Raw genomic sequence first — 20,655 nt, 5'->3', positions numbered from 1 at the left:
TCTAAGGCTCGTTGGTCTAGGGGTATGATTCTCGCTTTGGGTGTGAGAGGTCCCGGGTTCAAATCCCGGATGAACCCTTTTGCAGATCTTTTAACAAGCTCAGACAGGCAGATCTCTGGCCACTGGTTGCAAACAGCCACCTCTTGGGCGCAGGACGAGGTGGCTGAATGGTTTAGGCGATGGATATTCACTAGTTGGCTCAATATCGCACTTCATTTAGAAAACCTGCAAAAACTAAGAGCAAATCTGACTTCCACTAACAAGGACATTGATTCCAATGTAATACACTTAAAATGACACCCAGCCCCTAAACCTAGTGAATATCTCATGCTCTTCATTGGCTGGGAATCGAACCCTGGTCAACTGCTTGGAAGGCAGCTATGCTCACCACTATACCACCAATGATATGTAAAGCTCTTAAGCAACATGGAGACATCGATTCATATCCTGACCGTCATTTTTGTGGAAAGTGAAAATTCTTTGACCAAACGGATCGTTGGTATAGTTGTACTATTATGGCTTAGGGTGCGAGAGGTCCCTGGTTAAAAAATCTATCATTTTAATCAGTACCTGTTACCTTCAGATTAGTCCCGTGACACTTGTGGAAAACGTAGGGCAAAACGGAGAACATTGTGACAAGTGGGGTCACATTAGTTTGTAGCCCAAAGATTTTGGATTCTACAAACAGATGTTTGCACATAGAGGGTTCCGACTTCAGACGAGTCCCCTGACACTTGTGGGGGACGTAGAGACCAATTGAGAACACCACCGTGTTCGTGAGGGTCTCCCCTTTCCAGGGAGTGGTCATACGATGTTGTAGGTCAAACGGTTCAGATGCTACAGATGTTTTTGTGAGAATACCGATTATTGGTATGTCTCATGGTTTGACAAACACCGCTCTAGCTCCACCACCATTTATTGCAGATGCGGAGTTGTAACATAAACAGTTATGGAGGCTTGAGACAGATACGACGCGTTTCAATCTCTCTAGTTGAAAACTGATCGATTTGAATGGGTATTTTTTACGTTCGTTTACTTTGATTCACGTACTGATGCATCAATCGACTCAAAATAAATGAGCTCCATTCTTTTTGAAGTTTTATTTTTTCATTTTCTCTTTTAAAATATTAATTGACCTCATTTTGCTCAATATTGTGTGAGGTCCCTGCTTAAAAAATCTATCATTTTAATCAGTACCTGTTACCTTCAGATTAGTCCCGTGACACTTGTGGAAAACGTAGGGCAAAACGGAGAACATTGTGACAAGTGGGGTCACATTAGTTTGTAGCCCAAAGATTTTGGATTCTACAAACAGATGTTTGCACATAGAGGGTTCCGACTTCAGACGAGTCCCCTGACACTTGTGGGGGACGTAGAGACAAATTGAGAACACCACCGTGTTCGTGAGGGTCTCCCCTTTCCAGGGAGTGGTCATACGATGTTGTAGGTCAAACGGTTCAGATGCTACATATGTTTTTGTGAGAATACCGATTATTGGTATGTCTCATGGTTTGACAAACACCGCTCTAGCTCCACCACCATTTATTGCAGATGTGGAGTTGTAACATAAACAGTTACGGAGGCTTGAGACAGATACGACGCGTTTCAATCTCTCTAGTTGAAAACTGATCGATTTGAATGGGTATTTTTTACGTTCGTTTACTTTGATTCACGTACTGATGCATCAATCGACTCAAAATAAATGAGCTCCATTCTTTTTTAAGTTTTATTTTTTCATTTTCTCTTTTAAAATATTAATTGACCTCATTTTGCTCAATATTAATTTTCAACACTCATCATCAGTTTGCTGTCGCGGCTTAAGAAGACAGAATGTGAAAGACACAGCAGATGAAATACAAAAGATTTGAACTGAAGCCTGGTCAACAGTTTGGAAGACTGCTATGCTCACAAGTATAGCACAAACACTCACATGAGGTTCAATCTTTCCAAGCACCATGGACAAGAACAATTGATATCCTCATTGTAATTGCCGCAGAAAGCAAAACAATTTTATTCTTGTCTAAGGCTCGTTGGTCTAGGGGTATGATTCTCGCTTTGGGTGTGAGAGGTCCCGGGTTCAAATCCCGGATGAACCCTTTTGCAGATCTTTTAACAAGCTCAGACAGGCAGATCTCTGGCCACTGGTTGCAAACAGCCACCTCTTGGGCGCAGGACGAGGTGGCTGAATGGTTTAGGCGATGGATATTCACTAGTTGGCTCAATATCGCACTTCATTTAGAAAACCTGCAAAAACTAAGAGCAAATCTGACTTCCACTAACAAGGACATTGATTCCAATGTAATACACTTAAAATGACACCCAGCCCCTAAACCTAGTGAATATCTCATGCTCTTCATTGGCTGGGAATCGAACCCTGGTCAACTGCTTGGAAGGCAGCTATGCTCACCACTATACCACCAATGATATGTAAAGCTCTTAAGCAACATGGAGACATCGATTCATATCCTGACCGTCATTTTTGTGGAAAGTGAAAATTCTTTGACCAAACGGATCGTTGGTATAGTTGTACTATTATGGCTTAGGGTGCGAGAGGTCCCTGGTTAAAAAATCTATCATTTTAATCAGTACCTGTTACCTTCAGATTAGTCCCGTGACACTTGTGGAAAACGTAGGGCAAAACGGAGAACATTGTGACAAGTGGGGTCACATTAGTTTGTAGCCCAAAGATTTTGGATTCTACAAACAGATGTTTGCACATAGAGGGTTCCGACTTCAGACGAGTCCCCTGACACTTGTGGGGGACGTAGAGACCAATTGAGAACACCACCGTGTTCGTGAGGGTCTCCCCTTTCCAGGGAGTGGTCATACGATGTTGTAGGTCAAACGGTTCAGATGCTACAGATGTTTTTGTGAGAATACCGATTATTGGTATGTCTCATGGTTTGACAAACACCGCTCTAGCTCCACCACCATTTATTGCAGATGCGGAGTTGTAACATAAACAGTTATGGAGGCTTGAGACAGATACGACGCGTTTCAATCTCTCTAGTTGAAAACTGATCGATTTGAATGGGTATTTTTTACGTTCGTTTACTTTGATTCACGTACTGATGCATCAATCGACTCAAAATAAATGAGCTCCATTCTTTTTGAAGTTTTATTTTTTCATTTTCTCTTTTAAAATATTAATTGACCTCATTTTGCTCAATATTGTGTGAGGTCCCTGCTTAAAAAATCTATCATTTTAATCAGTACCTGTTACCTTCAGATTAGTCCCGTGACACTTGTGGAAAACGTAGGGCAAAACGGAGAACATTGTGACAAGTGGGGTCACATTAGTTTGTAGCCCAAAGATTTTGGATTCTACAAACAGATGTTTGCACATAGAGGGTTCCGACTTCAGACGAGTCCCCTGACACTTGTGGGGGACGTAGAGACAAATTGAGAACACCACCGTGTTCGTGAGGGTCTCCCCTTTCCAGGGAGTGGTCATACGATGTTGTAGGTCAAACGGTTCAGATGCTACATATGTTTTTGTGAGAATACCGATTATTGGTATGTCTCATGGTTTGACAAACACCGCTCTAGCTCCACCACCATTTATTGCAGATGTGGAGTTGTAACATAAACAGTTACGGAGGCTTGAGACAGATACGACGCGTTTCAATCTCTCTAGTTGAAAACTGATCGATTTGAATGGGTATTTTTTACGTTCGTTTACTTTGATTCACGTACTGATGCATCAATCGACTCAAAATAAATGAGCTCCATTCTTTTTTAAGTTTTATTTTTTCATTTTCTCTTTTAAAATATTAATTGACCTCATTTTGCTCAATATTAATTTTCAACACTCATCATCAGTTTGCTGTCGCGGCTTAAAGAAGACAGAATGTGAAAGACACAGCAGATGAAATACAAAAGATTTGAACTGAAGCCTGGTCAACAGTTTGGAAGACTGCTATGCTCACAAGTATAGCACAAACACTCACATGAGGTTCAATCTTTCCAAGCACCATGGACAAGAACAATTGATATCCTCATTGTAATTGCCGCAGAAAGCAAAACAATTTTATTCTTGTCTAAGGCTCGTTGGTCTAGGGGTATGATTCTCGCTTTGGGTGCGAGAGGTCCCGGGTTCAAATCCCGGATGAACCCTTTTGCAGATCTTTTAACAAGCTCAGACAGGCAGATCTCTGGCCACTGGTTGCAAACAGCCACCTCTTGGGCGCAGGACGAGGTGGCTGAATGGTTTAGGCGATGGATATTCACTAGTTGGCTCAATATCGCACTTCATTTAGAAAACCTGCAAAAACTAAGAGCAAATCTGACTTCCACTAACAAGGACATTGATTCCAATGTAATACACTTAAAATGACACCCAGCCCCTAAACCTAGTGAATATCTCATGCTCTTCATTGGCTGGGAATCGAACCCTGGTCAACTGCTTGGAAGGCAGCTATGCTCACCACTATACCACCAATGATATGTAAAGCTCTTAAGCAACATGGAGACATCGATTCATATCCTGACCGTCATTTTTGTGGAAAGTGAAAATTCTTTGACCAAACGGATCGTTGGTATAGTTGTACTATTATGGCTTAGGGTGCGAGAGGTCCCTGGTTAAAAAATCTATCATTTTAATCAGTACCTGTTACCTTCAGATTAGTCCCGTGACACTTGTGGAAAACGTAGGGCAAAACGGAGAACATTGTGACAAGTGGGGTCACATTAGTTTGTAGCCCAAAGATTTTGGATTCTACAAACAGATGTTTGCACATAGAGGGTTCCGACTTCAGACGAGTCCCCTGACACTTGTGGGGGACGTAGAGACAAATTGAGAACACCACCGTGTTCGTGAGGGTCTCCCCTTTCCAGGGAGTGGTCATACGATGTTGTAGGTCAAACGGTTCAGATGCTACATATGTTTTTGTGAGAATACCGATTATTGGTATGTCTCATGGTTTGACAAACACCGCTCTAGCTCCACCACCATTTATTGCAGATGTGGAGTTGTAACATAAACAGTTACGGAGGCTTGAGACAGATACGACGCGTTTCAATCTCTCTAGTTGAAAACTGATCGATTTGAATGGGTATTTTTTACGTTCGTTTACTTTGATTCACGTACTGATGCATCAATCGACTCAAAATAAATGAGCTCCATTCTTTTTTAAGTTTTATTTTTTCATTTTCTCTTTTAAAATATTAATTGACCTCATTTTGCTCAATATTAATTTTCAACACTCATCATCAGTTTGCTGTCGCGGCTTAAAGAAGACAGAATGTGAAAGACACAGCAGATGAAATACAAAAGATTTGAACTGAAGCCTGGTCAACAGTTTGGAAGACTGCTATGCTCACAAGTATAGCACAAACACTCACATGAGGTTCAATCTTTCCAAGCACCATGGACAAGAACAATTGATATCCTCATTGTAATTGCCGCAGAAAGCAAAACAATTTTATTCTTGTCTAAGGCTCGTTGGTCTAGGGGTATGATTCTCGCTTTGGGTGCGAGAGGTCCCGGGTTCAAATCCCGGATGAACCCTTTTGCAGATCTTTTAACAAGCTCAGACAGGCAGATCTCTGGCCACTGGTTGCAAACAGCCACCTCTTGGGCGCAGGACGAGGTGGCTGAATGGTTTAGGCGATGGATATTCACTAGTTGGCTCAATATCGCACTTCATTTAGAAAACCTGCAAAAACTAAGAGCAAATCTGACTTCCACTAACAAGGACATTGATTCCAATGTAATACACTTAAAATGACACCCAGCCCCTAAACCTAGTGAATATCTCATGCTCTTCATTGGCTGGGAATCGAACCCTGGTCAACTGCTTGGAAGGCAGCTATGCTCACCACTATACCACCAATGATATGTAAAGCTCTTAAGCAACATGGAGACATCGATTCATATCCTGACCGTCATTTTTGTGGAAAGTGAAAATTCTTTGACCAAACGGATCGTTGGTATAGTTGTACTATTATGGCTTAGGGTGCGAGAGGTCCCTGGTTAAAAAATCTATCATTTTAATCAGTACCTGTTACCTTCAGATTAGTCCCGTGACACTTGTGGAAAACGTAGGGCAAAACGGAGAACATTGTGACAAGTGGGGTCACATTAGTTTGTAGCCCAAAGATTTTGGATTCTACAAACAGATGTTTGCACATAGAGGGTTCCGACTTCAGACGAGTCCCCTGACACTTGTGGGGGACGTAGAGACCAATTGAGAACACCACTGTGTTCGTGAGGGTCTCCCCTTTCCAGGGAGTGGTCATACGATGTTGTAGGTCAAACGGTTCAGATGCTACAGATGTTTTTGTGAGAATACCGATTATTGGTATGTCTCATGGTTTGACAAACACCGCTCTAGCTCCACCACCATTTATTGCAGATGCGGAGTTGTAACATAAACAGTTATGGAGGCTTGAGACAGATACGACGCGTTTCAATCTCTCTAGTTGAAAACTGATCGATTTGAATGGGTATTTTTTACGTTCGTTTACTTTGATTCACGTACTGATGCATCAATCGACTCAAAATAAATGAGCTCCATTCTTTTTGAAGTTTTATTTTTTCATTTTCTCTTTTAAAATATTAATTGACCTCATTTTGCTCAATATTAATTTTCAACACTCATCATCAGTTTGCTGTCGCGGCTTAAGAAGACAGAATGTGAAAGACACAGCAGATGAAATACAAAAGATTTGAACTGAAGCCTGGTCAACAGTTTGGAAGACTGCTATGCTCACAAGTATAGCACAAACACTCACATGAGGTTCAATCTTTCCAAGCACCATGGACAAGAACAATTGATATCCTCATTGTAATTGCCGCAGAAAGCAAAACAATTTTATTCTTGTCTAAGGCTCGTTGGTCTAGGGGTATGATTCTCGCTTTGGGTGCGAGAGGTCCCGGGTTCAAATCCCGGATGAACCCTTTTGCAGATCTTTTAACAAGCTCAGACAGGCAGATCTCTGGCCACTGGTTGCAAACAGCCACCTCTTGGGCGCAGGACGAGGTGGCTGAATGGTTTAGGCGATGGATATTCACTAGTTGGCTCAATATCGCACTTCATTTAGAAAACCTGCAAAAACTAAGAGCAAATCTGACTTCCACTAACAAGGACATTGATTCCAATGTAATACACTTAAAATGACACCCAGCCCCTAAACCTAGTGAATATCTCATGCTCTTCATTGGCTGGGAATCGAACCCTGGTCAACTGCTTGGAAGGCAGCTATGCTCACCACTATACCACCAATGATATGTAAAGCTCTTAAGCAACATGGAGACATCGATTCATATCCTGACCGTCATTTTTGTGGAAAGTGAAAATTCTTTGACCAAACGGATCGTTGGTATAGTTGTACTATTATGGCTTAGGGTGCGAGAGGTCCCTGGTTAAAAAATCTATCATTTTAATCAGTACCTGTTACCTTCAGATTAGTCCCGTGACACTTGTGGAAAACGTAGGGCAAAACGGAGAACATTGTGACAAGTGGGGTCACATTAGTTTGTAGCCCAAAGATTTTGGATTCTACAAACAGATGTTTGCACATAGAGGGTTCCGACTTCAGACGAGTCCCCTGACACTTGTGGGGGACGTAGAGACAAATTGAGAACACCACCGTGTTCGTGAGGGTCTCCCCTTTCCAGGGAGTGGTCATACGATGTTGTAGGTCAAACGGTTCAGATGCTACAGATGTTTTTGTGAGAATACCGATTATTGGTATGTCTCATGGTTTGACAAACACCGCTCTAGCTCCACCACCATTTATTGCAGATGTGGAGTTGTAACATAAACAGTTACAGAGGCTTGAGACAGATACGACGAGTTTCAATCTCTCTAGTTGAAAACTGATCGATTTGAATGGGTATTTTTTACGTTCGTTTACTTTGATTCACGTACTGATGCATCAATCGACTCAAAATAAATGAGCTCCATTCTTTTTGAAGTTTTATTTTTTCATTTTCTCTTTTAAAATATTAATTGACCTCATTTTGCTCAATATTCATTTGTCAACACTCATCATCAGTTTGCTGTCGCGGCTTAAGAAGACAGAATGTGAAAGACACAGCAGATGAAATACAAAAGATTTGAACTGAAGCCTGGTCAACAGTTTGGAAGACTGCTATGCTCACAAGTATAGCACAAACACTCACATGAGGTTCAATCTTTCCAAGCACCATGGACAAGAACAATTGATATCCTCATTGTAATTGCCGCAGAAAGCAAAACAATTTTATTCTTGTCTAAGGCTCGTTGGTCTAGGGGTATGATTCTCGCTTTGGGTGCGAGAGGTCCCGGGTTCAAATCCCGGATGAACCCTTTTGCAGATCTTTTAACAAGCTCAGACAGGCAGATCTCTGGCCACTGGTTGCAAACAGCCACCTCTTGGGCGCAGGACGAGGTGGCTGAATGGTTTAGGCGATGGATATTCACTAGTTGGCTCAATATCGCACTTCATTTAGAAAACCTGCAAAAACTAAGAGCAAATCTGACTTCCACTAACAAGGACATTGATTCCAATGTAATACACTTAAAATGACACCCAGCCCCTAAACCTAGTGAATATCTCATGCTCTTCATTGGCTGGGAATCGAACCCTGGTCAACTGCTTGGAAGGCAGCTATGCTCACCACTATACCACCAATGATATGTAAAGCTCTTAAGCAACATGGAGACATCGATTCATATCCTGACCGTCATTTTTGTGGAAAGTGAAAATTCTTTGACCAAACGGATCGTTGGTATAGTTGTACTATTATGGCTTAGGGTGCGAGAGGTCCCTGGTTAAAAAATCTATCATTTTAATCAGTACCTGTTACCTTCAGATTAGTCCCGTGACACTTGTGGAAAACGTAGGGCAAAACGGAGAACATTGTGACAAGTGGGGTCACATTAGTTTGTAGCCCAAAGATTTTGGATTCTACAAACAGATGTTTGCACATAGAGGGTTCCGACTTCAGACGAGTCCCCTGACACTTGTGGGGGACGTAGAGACCAATTGAGAACACCACCGTGTTCGTGAGGGTCTCCCCTTTCCAGGGAGTGGTCATACGATGTTGTAGGTCAAACGGTTCAGATGCTACAGATGTTTTTGTGAGAATACCGATTATTGGTATGTCTCATGGTTTGACAAACACCGCTCTAGCTCCACCACCATTTATTGCAGATGTGGAGTTGTAACATAAACAGTTACAGAGGCTTGAGACAGATACGACGAGTTTCAATCTCTCTAGTTGAAAACTGATCGATTTGAATGGGTATTTTTTACGTTCGTTTACTTTGATTCACGTACTGATGCATCAATCGACTCAAAATAAATGAGCTCCATTCTTTTTGAAGTTTTATTTTTTCATTTTCTCTTTTAAAATATTAATTGACCTCATTTTGCTCAATATTCATTTGTCAACACTCATCATCAGTTTGCTGTCGCGGCTTAAGAAGACAGAATGTGAAAGACACAGCAGATGAAATACAAAAGATTTGAACTGAAGCCTGGTCAACAGTTTGGAAGACTGCTATGCTCACAAGTATAGCACAAACACTCACATGAGGTTCAATCTTTCCAAGCACCATGGACAAGAACAATTGATATCCTCATTGTAATTGCCGCAGAAAGCAAAACAATTTTATTCTTGTCTAAGGCTCGTTGGTCTAGGGGTATGATTTTCGCTTTGGGTGCGAGAGGTCCCGGGTTCAAATCCCGGATGAACCCTTTTGCAGATCTTTTAACAAGCTCAGACAGGCAGATCTCTGGCCACTGGTTGCAAACAGCCACCTCTTGGGCGCAGGACGAGGTGGCTGAATGGTTTAGGCGATGGATATTCACTAGTTGGCTCAATATCGCACTTCATTTAGAAAACCTGCAAAAACTAAGAGCAAATCTGACTTCCACTAACAAGGACATTGATTCCAATGTAATACACTTAAAATGACACCCAGCCCCTAAACCTAGTGAATATCTCATGCTCTTCATTGGCTGGGAATCGAACCCTGGTCAACTGCTTGGAAGGCAGCTATGCTCACCACTATACCACCAATGATATGTAAACCTCTTAAGCAACATGGAGACATCGATTCATATCCTGACCGTCATTTTTGTGGAAAGTGAAAATTCTTTGACCAAACGGATCGTTGGTATAGTTGTACTATTATGGCTTAGGGTGCGAGAGGTCCCTGGTTAAAAAATCTATCATTTTAATCAGTACCTGTTACCTTCAGATTAGTCCCGTGACACTTGTGGAAAACGTAGGGCAAAACGGAGAACATTGTGACAAGTGGGGTCACATTAGTTTGTAGCCCAAAGATTTTGGATTCTACAAACAGATGTTTGCACATAGAGGGTTCCGACTTCAGACGAGTCCCCTGACACTTGTGGGGGACGTAGAGACAAATTGAGAACACCACCGTGTTCGTGAGGGTCTCCCCTTTCCAGGGAGTGGTCATACGATGTTGTAGGTCAAACGGTTCAGATGCTACAGATGTTTTTGTGAGAATACCGATTATTGGTATGTCTCATGGTTTGACAAACACCGCTCTAGCTCCACCACCATTTATTGCAGATGTGGAGTTGTAACATAAACAGTTACAGAGGCTTGAGACAGATACGACGAGTTTCAATCTCTCTAGTTGAAAACTGATCGATTTGAATGGGTATTTTTTACGTTCGTTTACTTTGATTCACGTACTGATGCATCAATCGACTCAAAATAAATGAGCTCCATTCTTTTTGAAGTTTTATTTTTTCATTTTCTCTTTTAAAATATTAATTGACCTCATTTTGCTCAATATTCATTTGTCAACACTCATCATCAGTTTGCTGTCGCGGCTTAAGAAGACAGAATGTGAAAGACACAGCAGATGAAATACAAAAGATTTGAACTGAAGCCTGGTCAACAGTTTGGAAGACTGCTATGCTCACAAGTATAGCACAAACACTCACATGAGGTTCAATCTTTCCAAGCACCATGGACAAGAACAATTGATATCCTCATTGTAATTGCCGCAGAAAGCAAAACAATTTTATTCTTGTCTAAGGCTCGTTGGTCTAGGGGTATGATTTTCGCTTTGGGTGCGAGAGGTCCCGGGTTCAAATCCCGGATGAACCCTTTTGCAGATCTTTTAACAAGCTCAGACAGGCAGATCTCTGGCCACTGGTTGCAAACAGCCACCTCTTGGGCGCAGGACGAGGTGGCTGAATGGTTTAGGCGATGGATATTCACTAGTTGGCTCAATATCGCACTTCATTTAGAAAACCTGCAAAAACTAAGAGCAAATCTGACTTCCACTAACAAGGACATTGATTCCAATGTAATACACTTAAAATGACACCCAGCCCCTAAACCTAGTGAATATCTCATGCTCTTCATTGGCTGGGAATCGAACCCTGGTCAACTGCTTGGAAGGCAGCTATGCTCACCACTATACCACCAATGATATGTAAACCTCTTAAGCAACATGGAGACATCGATTCATATCCTGACCGTCATTTTTGTGGAAAGTGAAAATTCTTTGACCAAACGGATCGTTGGTATAGTTGTACTATTATGGCTTAGGGTGCGAGAGGTCCCTGGTTAAAAAATCTATCATTTTAATCAGTACCTGTTACCTTCAGATTAGTCCCGTGACACTTGTGGAAAACGTAGGGCAAAACGGAGAACATTGTGACAAGTGGGGTCACATTAGTTTGTAGCCCAAAGATTTTGGATTCTACAAACAGATGTTTGCACATAGAGGGTTCCGACTTCAGACGAGTCCCCTGACACTTGTGGGGGACGTAGAGACAAATTGAGAACACCACCGTGTTCGTGAGGGTCTCCCCTTTCCAGGGAGTGGTCATACGATGTTGTAGGTCAAACGGTTCAGATGCTACAGATGTTTTTGTGAGAATACCGATTATTGGTATGTCTCATGGTTTGACAAACACCGCTCTAGCTCCACCACCATTTATTGCAGATGTGGAGTTGTAACATAAACAGTTACAGAGGCTTGAGACAGATACGACGAGTTTCAATCTCTCTAGTTGAAAACTGATCGATTTGAATGGGTATTTTTTACGTTCGTTTACTTTGATTCACGTACTGATGCATCAATCGACTCAAAATAAATGAGCTCCATTCTTTTTGAAGTTTTATTTTTTCATTTTCTCTTTTAAAATATTAATTGACCTCATTTTGCTCAATATTCATTTGTCAACACTCATCATCAGTTTGCTGTCGCGGCTTAAGAAGACAGAATGTGAAAGACACAGCAGATGAAATACAAAAGATTTGAACTGAAGCCTGGTCAACAGTTTGGAAGACTGCTATGCTCACAAGTATAGCACAAACACTCACATGAGGTTCAATCTTTCCAAGCACCATGGACAAGAACAATTGATATCCTCATTGTAATTGCCGCAGAAAGCAAAACAATTTTATTCTTGTCTAAGGCTCGTTGGTCTAGGGGTATGATTTTCGCTTTGGGTGCGAGAGGTCCCGGGTTCAAATCCCGGATGAACCCTTTTGCAGATCTTTTAACAAGCTCAGACAGGCAGATCTCTGGCCACTGGTTGCAAACAGCCACCTCTTGGGCGCAGGACGAGGTGGCTGAATGGTTTAGGCGATGGATATTCACTAGTTGGCTCAATATCGCACTTCATTTAGAAAACCTGCAAAAACTAAGAGCAAATCTGACTTCCACTAACAAGGACATTGATTCCAATGTAATACACTTAAAATGACACCCAGCCCCTAAACCTAGTGAATATCTCATGCTCTTCATTGGCTGGGAATCGAACCCTGGTCAACTGCTTGGAAGGCAGCTATGCTCACCACTATACCACCAATGATATGTAAACCTCTTAAGCAACATGGAGACATCGATTCATATCCTGACCGTCATTTTTGTGGAAAGTGAAAATTCTTTGACCAAACGGATCGTTGGTATAGTTGTACTATTATGGCTTAGGGTGCGAGAGGTCCCTGGTTAAAAAATCTATCATTTTAATCAGTACCTGTTACCTTCAGATTAGTCCCGTGACACTTGTGGAAAACGTAGGGCAAAACGGAGAACATTGTGACAAGTGGGGTCACATTAGTTTGTAGCCCAAAGATTTTGGATTCTACAAACAGATGTTTGCACATAGAGGGTTCCGACTTCAGACGAGTCCCCTGACACTTGTGGGGGACGTAGAGACCAATTGAGAACACCACCGTGTTCGTGAGGGTCTCCCCTTTCCAGGGAGTGGTCATACGATGTTGTAGGTCAAACGGTTCAGATGCTACAGATGTTTTTGTGAGAATACCGATTATTGGTATGTCTCATGGTTTGACAAACACCGCTCTAGCTCCACCACCATTTATTGCAGATGTGGAGTTGTAACATAAACAGTTACAGAGGCTTGAGACAGATACGACGAGTTTCAATCTCTCTAGTTGAAAACTGATCGATTTGAATGGGTATTTTTTACGTTCGTTTACTTTGATTCACGTACTGATGCATCAATCGACTCAAAATAAATGAGCTCCATTCTTTTTGAAGTTTTATTTTTTCATTTTCTCTTTTAAAATATTAATTGACCTCATTTTGCTCAATATTCATTTGTCAACACTCATCATCAGTTTGCTGTCGCGGCTTAAGAAGACAGAATGTGAAAGACACAGCAGATGAAATACAAAAGATTTGAACTGAAGCCTGGTCAACAGTTTGGAAGACTGCTATGCTCACAAGTATAGCACAAACACTCACATGAGGTTCAATCTTTCCAAGCACCATGGACAAGAACAATTGATATCCTCATTGTAATTGCCGCAGAAAGCAAAACAATTTTATTCTTGTCTAAGGCTCGTTGGTCTAGGGGTATGATTTTCGCTTTGGGTGCGAGAGGTCCCGGGTTCAAATCCCGGATGAACCCTTTTGCAGATCTTTTAACAAGCTCAGACAGGCAGATCTCTGGCCACTGGTTGCAAACAGCCACCTCTTGGGCGCAGGACGAGGTGGCTGAATGGTTTAGGCGATGGATATTCACTAGTTGGCTCAATATCGCACTTCATTTAGAAAACCTGCAAAAACTAAGAGCAAATCTGACTTCCACTAACAAGGACATTGATTCCAATGTAATACACTTAAAATGACACCCAGCCCCTAAACCTAGTGAATATCTCATGCTCTTCATTGGCTGGGAATCGAACCCTGGTCAACTGCTTGGAAGGCAGCTATGCTCACCACTATACCACCAATGATATGTAAACCTCTTAAGCAACATGGAGACATCGATTCATATCCTGACCGTCATTTTTGTGGAAAGTGAAAATTCTTTGACCAAACGGATCGTTGGTATAGTTGTACTATTATGGCTTAGGGTGCGAGAGGTCCCTGGTTAAAAAATCTATCATTTTAATCAGTACCTGTTACCTTCAGATTAGTCCCGTGACACTTGTGGAAAACGTAGGGCAAAACGGAGAACATTGTGACAAGTGGGGTCACATTAGTTTGTAGCCCAAAGATTTTGGATTCTACAAACAGATGTTTGCACATAGAGGGTTCCGACTTCAGACGAGTCCCCTGACACTTGTGGGGGACGTAGAGACCAATTGAGAACACCACCGTGTTCGTGAGGGTCTCCCCTTTCCAGGGAGTGGTCATACGATGTTGTAGGTCAAACGGTTCAGATGCTACAGATGTTTTTGTGAGAATACCGATTATTGGTATGTCTCATGGTTTGACAAACACCGCTCTAGCTCCACCAAATTTTATTGCAGATGTGGAGGTGTAACATAAACAGTTACGGAGGCTTGAGACAGATACGACGCGTTTCAATCTCTCTAGTTGAAAACTGATCGATTTGAATGGGTATTTTTTACGTTCGTTTACTTTGATTCACGTACTGATGCATCAATCGACTCAAAATAAATGAGCTCCATTCTTTTTTAAGTTTTATTTTTTCATTTTCTCTTTTAAAATATTAATTGACCTCATTTTGCTCAATATTAATTTTCAACACTCATCATCAGTTTGCTGTCGCGGCTTAAGAAGACAGAATGTGAAAGACACAGCAGATGAAATACAAAAGATTTGAACTGAAGCCTGGTCAACAGTTTGGAAGACTGCTATGCTCACAAGTATAGCACAAACACTCACATGAGGTTCAATCTTTCCAAGCACCATGGACAAGAACAATTGATATCCTCATTGTAATTGCCGCAGAAAGCAAAACAATTTTATTCTTGTCTAAGGCTCGTTGGTCTAGGGGTATGATTCTCGCTTTGGGTGTGAGAGGTCCCGGGTTCAAATCCCGGATGAACCCTTTTGCAGATCTTTTAACAAGCTCAGACAGGCAGATCTCTGGCCACTGGTTGCAAACAGCCACCTCTTGGGCGCAGGACGAGGTGGCTGAATGGTTTAGGCGATGGATATTCACTAGTTGGCTCAATATCGCACTTCATTTAGAAAACCTGCAAAAACTAAGAGCAAATCTGACTTCCACTAACAAGGACATTGATTCCAATGTAATACACTTGAAATGACACCCAGCTCCTAAACCTAGTGAATATATCATGCTCTGCATTGGCTGGGAATCGAACCCTGGTCAACTGCTTGGAAGGCAGCTATGCTCACCACTATACCACCAATGCTATGTGAAGCTCTTAAGCAACATGGAGACATCGATTAATATCCTGACCGTCATTTTTGTGGAAAGTGAAAATTCTTTGACCAAACGGATCGTTGGTATAGTTGTACTATTATGGCTTAGGGTGCGAGAGGTCCCTGGTTAAAAAATCTATCATTTTAATCAGTACCTGTTACCTTCAGATTAGTCCCGTGACACTTGTGGAAAACGTAGGGCAAAACGGAGAACATTGTGACAAGTGGGGTCACATTAGTTTGTAGCCCAAAGATTTTGGATTCTACAAACAGATGTTTGCACATAGAGGGTTCCGACTTCAGACGAGTCCCCTGACACTTGTGGGGGACGTAGAGACAAATTGAGAACACCACCGTGTTCGTGAGGGTCTCCCCTTTCCAGGGAGTGGTCATACGATGTTGTAGGTCAAACGGTTCAGATGCTACAGATGTTTTTGTGAGAATACCGATTATTGGTATGTCTCATGGTTTGACAAACACCGCTCTAGCTCCACCACCATTTATTGCAGATGTGGAGTTGTAACATAAACAGTTACAGAAGCTTGAGACAGATACGACGAGTTTCAATCTCTCTAGTTGAAAACTGATCGATTTGAATGGGTATTTTTTACGTTCGTTTACTTTGATTCACGTACTGATGCATCAATCGACTCAAAATAAATGAGCTCCATTCTTTTTGAAGTTTTATTTTTTCATTTTCTCTTTTAAAATATTAATTGACCTCATTTTGCTCAATATTCATTTGTCAACACTCATCATCAGTTTGCTGTCGCGGCTTAAGAAGACAGAATGTGAAAGACACAGCAGATGAAATACAAAAGATTTGAACTGAAGCCTGGTCAACAGTTTGGAAGACTGCTATGCTCACAAGTATAGCACAAACACTCACATGAGGTTCAATCTTTCCAAGCACCATGGACAAGAACAATTGATATCCTCATTGTAATTGCCGCAGAAAGCAAAACAATTTTATTCTTGTCTAAGGCTCGTTGGTCTAGGGGTATGATTCTCGCTTTGGGTGTGAGAGGTCCCGGGTTCAAATCCCGGATGAACCCTTTTGCAGATCTTTTAACAAGCTCAGACAGGCAGATCTCTGGCCACTGGTTGCAAACAGCCACCTCTTGGGCGCAGGACGAGGTGGCTGAATGGTTTAGGCGATGGATATTCACTAGTTGGCTCAATATCGCACTTCATTTAGAAAACCTGCAAAAACTAAGAGCAAATCTGACTTCCACTAACAAGGACATTGATTCCAATGTAATACACTTAAAATGACACCCAGCCCCTAAACCTAGTGAATATCTCATGCTCTTCATTGGCTGGGAATCGAACCCTGGTCAACTGCTTGGAAGGCAGCTATGCTCACCACTATACCACCAATGATATGTAAAGCTCTTAAGCAACATGGAGACATCGATTCATATCCTGACCGTCATTTTTGTGGAAAGTGAAAATTCTTTGACCAAACGGATCGTTGGTATAGTTGTACTATTATGGCTTAGGGTGCGAGAGGTCCCTGGTTAAAAAATCTATCATTTTAATCAGTACCTGTTACCTTCAGATTAGTCCTGTGACACTTGTGGAAAACGATGATGATTTTGGGGAGGGATGTGCCTGTACTCTCTGATCTGTTGGGAAGTGTGGGGGGTCAGCTATATGAGCAGTCAGTTTGCCAGTCTGATGTTCAGGTGTCATGTTCAGTTGTCACTCGTGCACAGGCCAAAGCTGGTTTACAACCTCTGCCTGACTTGTGTGATAGTCTGTGTGAGGGGGGAACCAAAGGGCCCAGAAAGTCACGCCGCCAGCGGCGTCTTGAGAAGTATGTGGGAACCCCTGTACCTGTTGCTGATGTGTCTGGGTTAGAAGTGCAATGGGAAGTTCCACAAAATGTTGCTACACTGCAGAAGTCTGATGCAACCTTGAAAGGTTTATTTGATAAGGCCTTAGCTGGGGACAGCCAATCTTCATGTGGGGGAATATACACAGTAGACAACCACATACTCTACCTTGGGTCAGAAGCAGATAGCAGGAAGTTAGTGGTGCCATCTACATGTAGACCACTTGTTCTCAACCTTGCACATACAGTTCCATGGGCAGGCCATCTAGGGCAACATAAGACCTATCTTAGGCTAGGCTCCCGTTTCTTTTGGCCCTCCATGTATACTGATGTACAAACATACTGCAAAACATGCCCCACGTGACAGAAAACCAGTGCTGTCCGTAGGTCTGACCGGGCTCCTCTATGTTCACTGCCAGTTATCTCTACCCCATTCAAGAGAATTGCAATGGACATTGTTGGACCCTTGGAGAAGAGTAGTGCAGGTTACCAGTATATATTGGTGATCTGTGACTATGCCACCCGGTTCCCAGAAGCCTTCCCACTCCGTTCCATAACCACTCCAAAAATAATCAGTGCTCTTGTTCAGCTCTTTTCTCGTGTAGGAATCCCAGATGAAATCCTGACGGACCAAGGCACAAACTTCACTTCACGACAGATGGTTCAACTCCAACAACAAGTGGGCATTAAAGGCTTGAGGACCACTCCCTACCATCCCCAAACGGATGGGCTTGTAGAGAGATTCAATCAAACGCTCAAGAATATGCTGAGGAAGTTTGTGGCTGACACTGGTAAAGACTGGGATAAGTGGTTACCCTTTCTGCTTTTTGCTTACAGGGAGGTGCCTCAGGCATCGACAGGTTTCTCACCATTCGAACTCCTCTATGGATGGCCAGTGCAGGGACCACTGGACCTGCTGAAGAAGTGCTGGGAAGGTTCCCCAGTAGCTACCTCAGGACAGGGGATTGTCCAGTACGTTCTCCAGATGCGGGACAGGCTGGAGCGGTACCGAGAGGAGGCTAGGGCAAACCACCAGAGGGGGACCGCAATGATGATACACAACCAGGACATCCCGTGGTCATTTTTATGGTGGGTTGCAACTTGCAGAATCCTTCCAAGGTTGAACCCACCAGATGGGGACTGTCATGACTCTCCTGACAGTGGAACATTATGACTGCTGAATATTTTTTGAAGGTAAGATGGACCCCTAAGCTCCACTCTACGTTTAATTGAAAATGCCTATTTCTTTCTAAATCAATTTTTTCAAGTATACATTCTTTCCATTGCAGGACAAGGATTGTCCTCACTTTCAAAAATTCCCAAATTGCTTCAACTTGCATTTCTGATTGACTGGCAAGTTTCACCATCCAATTATTTTAGATCTATAGGAGTGCAAGTTTCACCATCCAATTATTTCAGATCTACAGGAGTGCAAGTTTCACCATCCAATTATTTCAGATCTATAGGAGTGCTAGTTTCACCATGGGGTGAACTAGCCTAGGCAGCCGATAGCAGTGCTTCATTTTTGCTAGCAGCACAGGATCCAGCAGCACAGGATCTTGTCAGCACAGGATCCAGCAGCACAGGATCCAGCAGCACAGGATCCAGCAGCACAGGATCCAGCAGCACAGGATCCAGCAGCACAGGATCCTGCCAGCACAGGATCCAGCACCTCTCAGTTTTGGACTGATTCGTTCCGGAAACCATTTGCCAGGATTTGCCTCTTGAGCATTGACCACAAGTTCTCAATGGGATTAAGGTCTGGGGAGTTTCCGTGCCATGGACCCAAAATATCGATGTTTTGTTCTCCGAGACACTTAGTTATCACTTATGCCTTATGGCAAGGTGCTCCATCATGCTGGAAAAGGCATTGTTCGTCACCAAACTGTTCCTGGATGGTTGGGAGAAGTTGCTCTCGGAGGATGTGTTGGTATCATTCTTTATTCATGGCTGTGTTCTTAGGAAAAATTGTGAGTGAGCCCACTCCCTTGGCTGAGAAACAACCCCACACATGAATGGTCTCAGGATGCTTTACTGTTGGCATGACACAGGACTGATGGTAGCGCTCACCTTGTCTTCTCCAGACAAGCTTTTTTCCGGATGCCCCAAACAATCGGAAAGGAGATTCATCAGAGAAAATGACTTTACCTCAGTTCTCAGCAGTCCAATCCCTGTACCTTTTGCAGAATATCAGTCTGTCCCTGATGTTTTTCCATGAGAGAAGTGGTTCTTTGCTGCCCTTCGCCTTCTTCACAACAATTGAACCGCTCTCCTTGAAGTTCTTGATGATCCGATAAATGGTTGATTTAGGTGCAATCTTACTGGCAACAATATCCTTGCCTGTGAAGCCCTTTTTGTGCAAAGCAATGATGACGGCACGTGTTTCCTTGCAGTTAACCCTAGTTGACAAAGGAAGAACAATGATTCCAAGCACCAGCCTCCTTTTGAAGCTTCCAGTCTGTTATTCAAACTCAATCAGCATGAGAGAGTGATCTCCAGCCTTGTCCTCGTCAACACTCACACCTGTGTTAACGAGAGCATCACTGACATGATGTCAGCTGGTCCTTTTGTGGCAGGGCTGAAATGCAGTGGAATTTTGGGGGGGGAATTCAGTTCATTTGCATGGCAAAGAGGGACTTTGCAATTAATTGCAATTCATCTGATCACTCTTCATAACATTCTAGAGTACATGCAAATTGCCATCATACAAACTGAGGCAGCAGACTTTATGAAAATTTATATTTATGTCATTCTCAAAAGTTTTGGCCACAACTTTATATAGACCAAGGAGTGGCCATTGCTGTGGTGGGAGAACTAGGAGATTCAGTTTCTATAATCTCCCTCTCTCTCTCTGCTCTGATAGAAACGAGCCTGCAACTCTTATCTCTCCAGCAGTTGCACTTAATCATTTATTTCCTTATAGAATCATAGCCCCGCAGGAAGGGTGCTTGAGTTGGTGCAGCACCCGATACATTAAAATACATTTGCCTAAGTGATAGATTACTTCTGTCTGTTCAGAAAGAAATGAAATCATTCAGATTACTACACCAGGAGTAGGCCTGTAATTTAGCCAGAGAGGATCAATAGCTTATTTAAAAAAATAGCTGTGGATTGTGTGTAGCCCAATCACAAGGCATGCCTACAAGTTGGGAACATGTGGCAAATCTGTCAGTGATGCAGCTACAACAGGGCTTTCGCAATATTTCAAATACAATTGCAGGT

The sequence above is a fragment of the Salmo salar genome, unplaced genomic scaffold (genome assembly GCF_965601325.2).
Source record: "Salmo salar unplaced genomic scaffold, fSalSal1 ptg000378l, whole genome shotgun sequence".
NCBI classification, from domain to species: domain Eukaryota; kingdom Metazoa; phylum Chordata; class Actinopteri; order Salmoniformes; family Salmonidae; genus Salmo; species Salmo salar.
The sequence above is the reverse complement of the archived record's forward strand: the minus strand, read 5'-3'. Positions refer to the sequence as shown.